Source organism: Macrobrachium rosenbergii, chromosome 16, assembly GCF_040412425.1.
Source record: "Macrobrachium rosenbergii isolate ZJJX-2024 chromosome 16, ASM4041242v1, whole genome shotgun sequence".
NCBI lineage: Eukaryota > Metazoa > Arthropoda > Malacostraca > Decapoda > Palaemonidae > Macrobrachium > Macrobrachium rosenbergii.
In genome coordinates this window covers 31868762-31872756 of record NC_089756.1, presented here as the reverse complement: position 1 = coordinate 31872756, position 3995 = coordinate 31868762, and positions in this window count along the sequence as shown.

The following is a 3995-nucleotide window of genomic DNA, read 5'->3' as shown; positions in this document are numbered from 1 at the left end:
AAATTCATACAGTCCATTTGAGCAAAGAAGGCTCACAGTCTTAGGTAAATCTCTCTCTCTCTCTCTCTCTCTCTCTCTCTCTCTCTCTCTCTCCCCAAGAAAACAACAACGCTTTCGAATGCAGACACGCGAGTGGTTTTTCATTCCTCCAGTCCGCGATGATACGACCATCCCGTTTCAAGAGATTAGCATTACAAGGAGAGATAACCATTAACCATTACACGCCAAGTAGCGCTTTCCTACCAGGGCTTATTTACTGCCTAATCCCAAGTTCAAATTACTCCCTTTAATAGATGCAGCGGGGGAGGACGGAACACAAATTCTAGCAGATCCTCAGCTAAAGATATTTTCACGGGAAGGGTCTGTTGTCACTGCTTGGATCCAACTCGTCTAACAGGATTTCTTGGGTAATGGAATGGAATTATAAAGTTTAGGCCAGAGGCCAAGCGCTGGGACCTATGAGGTCATTTAAAGCTGAAATGGAAATTGAAAGTAAAGGTGGTTTGAAAGGTGTAACAGGAAGAAAACTTCGCGGTTGCACTATGAAACAATTGTTGGAAAAAGTGGGAAGTAAGATGGAAGAAAGAGAATATGAACGGAGGTACAGTCAAGGGAATGAAAGAGGTTGCAGCTATAGGCCGAAGGCACGCTGCAAAGAACCTTGAGTAATGCCTACAAGGCATTGCGTATCATGAGTATATTCTGTAATGAATAGAAAATGAATTACGTCTGCGTAACTGATTAAGGATGAAAGGGTAGAAAAATAATTTTTACTTTATAAATCTTACAGTTTCTTGATCGCTAAACACAATACGGTAACGTAAACATGAATAATATATATATATATATATATATATATATATATATATATATATATATATATATATATATATATATAAAAACAGTAATCTGCTACAACATAATAACGACCTAAATCCCTCGAAAGAAAACTAAGACATTTATCCCTCGTGATTAAAAACACAGCTAAATAAAAATTTAAAAAAAGTATCACAATCAGCCAAACTGCAATTTCACCCAGAGAAATCGACGCCCGGAATACTTTCTCCCCTAAACGCCGCGAGTTCCCTCGAAGACGAACGTTTCCAAATCCTACAATACTTCCCCTTCCTCTTCCCCCTTCTCATCCTCATTATCCTCATCCTCACTTAGGTAAATGCAAAAGAAGGAGGATTCTTTTCCGAGGCTCTTCTGCCCCCAGACCGAACGCGCCCAGATCTAATTATCACATTCTTAAGAACTCAAATCTTTAAATTGCCACCTGCGAGGTTCAAAAGCTTTTTGCAATTTTTTTTTTTTTTCAAATTCATTCTCATCAAGGTGGAGATTTTCATGAATCGTTTTATCCCTTATAAATTCGATTTACGTTTGATTCACTACATCTAACAGGGTCTATTTCTTGCTGGGACAGAATAGGATGGAATGGGATGCAAGAGTTTAGGCCAAAGGCCAAGAACTGGGATCTATATGGTCATTCAGAGCTGGGAAAGGAAATGAGAGTAGGGAGGTCTGAAAGGTGTAACAGGGGGAAAACCTCAAAGCAGTTGCACTATGAAATAATTGTTAGGAGAGGAAGAAAGAGAATGTGAATGGAGGTACAGTAAAAGGAATGAAAGAGGTTGCAACTAGGGGCCGAAGGGACGCTGCAAAGAACCTTTAGTAATGCCTACAGTGCACCCCGTGAGGTTCAATGACGGCTATATCCCCCAACGGAGTATTGGAATAGAACAGAGGTAATGAACCAATCTACAAAGAAAACTCGACTTATGAAACACACAGATTCATCGATAGAAAACCATCATCTATGAACAAACAGGTAACATTGTTAGCACGTACATGATTGTATCCCAATTATAACTGTAAAATACTCCTACGTTCGTGTAACAAAACAGATGAATGTTGAAACACTGGCCTTCATTAAAATGACAAGGCCTTTAACAAATATAAATATAAGTATTTGCATATTGTTCGATTTCAAACACACAAGCGACCAGATTTCTACGCGTGCATTATTTCATCCTTTCAGTTATTCAAATATAAAAGTGACATTGTCACAATCTTGTTTAACACCCCCCCCTCTCTCTATCTCTCTCTCTCTCTCTCTCTCTCTCTCTCTCTCTCTCTCTCTCTCTCTCTCAGTTACTCAAATATAAAAATGACATTTCACAATCATGTTTCCCAGCTCTCTCTCTCTCTCTCTCTCTCTCTCTCTCTCTCTCTCTCTCTCTCTCTCGCCTGCTGCTACATCCCAGACCCAATGCACCAAACTATTTCGGAAAGCCATAACTTTCCAATTTCGGCGAAATAACTTCGGAGAAAATCCTGAATATTTCATGACCGCCTGTTATAGAAAACATGAGCGTAAACCCTGAATTCTAACCTATAAACACGGAAGAAGAAGAAGAAGAAGAAGAAGAAGAAGAAGAAGAAGAAGAAGAAGAAGAAGAAGAAGAAGAAGAAGAAGAAGAAGAAGGAGGAGAAGAATGTTTTACACTTCAGCGTCTCTTTATACTGAAATATCTTCCAAGATAGGCACCGAAGTATATTTTACCTCAGAGTGAGAAAGAGAAAAGAGAGAGAAAGAAAAGATTAAACTGTAAGACTTTTTAGATGGAATACATACACAGATGCTCAGAGAGAGAGAGAGAGAGAGAGAGAGAGAGAGAGAATAGAATAAAAGAGTAAGAGAGAATCCAATAGAAAGAGAAATCGAATAGAAAACTATCTCAAGAGAGAGAGAGAGAGAGAGAGAGAGAGAGAGAATAGAGAGAAAGGAGAGTAAAAGAGAATCCAATAGAAAGGTATCAAATCGAATAGAAAACTATCTCAAGAGAGAGAGAGAGAGAGAGAGAGAGAGAGAGAGAGAGAGAGAGAGAGAGAGAGAGAGAATCGAATAGAGAAGTATCTCCTAAGAAAGAGCGACAGAATCGAATAGAGAGAGAGAGAGAGAGAGAGAGAGAGAGAGAATCGAGAGAGAAAGGTATCTCAGAAGAGAAAGGAATCTCAGAAGAGAGAGAGAGAGAGAGAGAGAGAGAGAGAGAGAGAGAGAGAGAGAGAGAGAGAGAGAGAGAGAGAGAGAGAGAGTCGAATAGAAAAGTATCTCAAAAGAGAGAGTGAGAGAATCTAATAGAAAAGATATCAAAAGAGAGAGAGAGAGAGAGAGAGAGAGAGAGAGAGAGAGAGAGAGAGAGAGAGAGAGAAAGAGATCTCAAAAGAGAGAAGAGAATCGAGAGAGAGAGAGAGAGAGAGAGAGAGAGAGAAAGGAGAGAGAGAAGAGAGAGAGAGAAATCGAAGAGAAAGGTATCTCAGAAGAGAGAGACAAAGTAAAGGTATCGAGAGAGAAGAGAGAGAGAGAGACAAAAGAGAGAAAGGTATCTGAGAGAGAGAGAGAGAGAGAGAGAGAATCGAACAGAAAGATATCGAGAGACAGACAGACAGAGAGCATTATAATACTAAACTGCCATCCCCTCATCGAAATCTACAACGACGAAATCTAAACAAGACGCAGAACAAACGGCATATCGACAATTTCCTCCAAACGCTTTCGTCGTCCTCCGTGGGCGTCACAAGAGACGCGAAATTGGCGTTGGTCCTCATAGCTCGTTTGCCTAACTTCGACAGATAAGATTAGACCAACAAAGTCAGATGGTCACGCACGTATCCCCCTCCCGCCCTCTCTCCCCGGTAGCTACAATCGCCATGCTAACAACCAAATAAAATGCAAATATGTTTCCTGATCTGAGCTGGGACGACTCGGGCTGGTGTCTCTCTCCGGACATGCGCGCTTCGTCCTACACACTCCCACCGAGTTTTATTTACATGCAGATGGAGGTCGAGAGAAATCAGAATTCTTTCAATGTCAAGGTATCAATTTCGTCGATGAGAGAGAGAGAGAGAGAGAGAGAGAGAGAGAGAGAGAGAGAGAGAGAGAGAGAGAGAGAGAGAAGAGAAAATAATTGCCATTCTGATAATGGTTT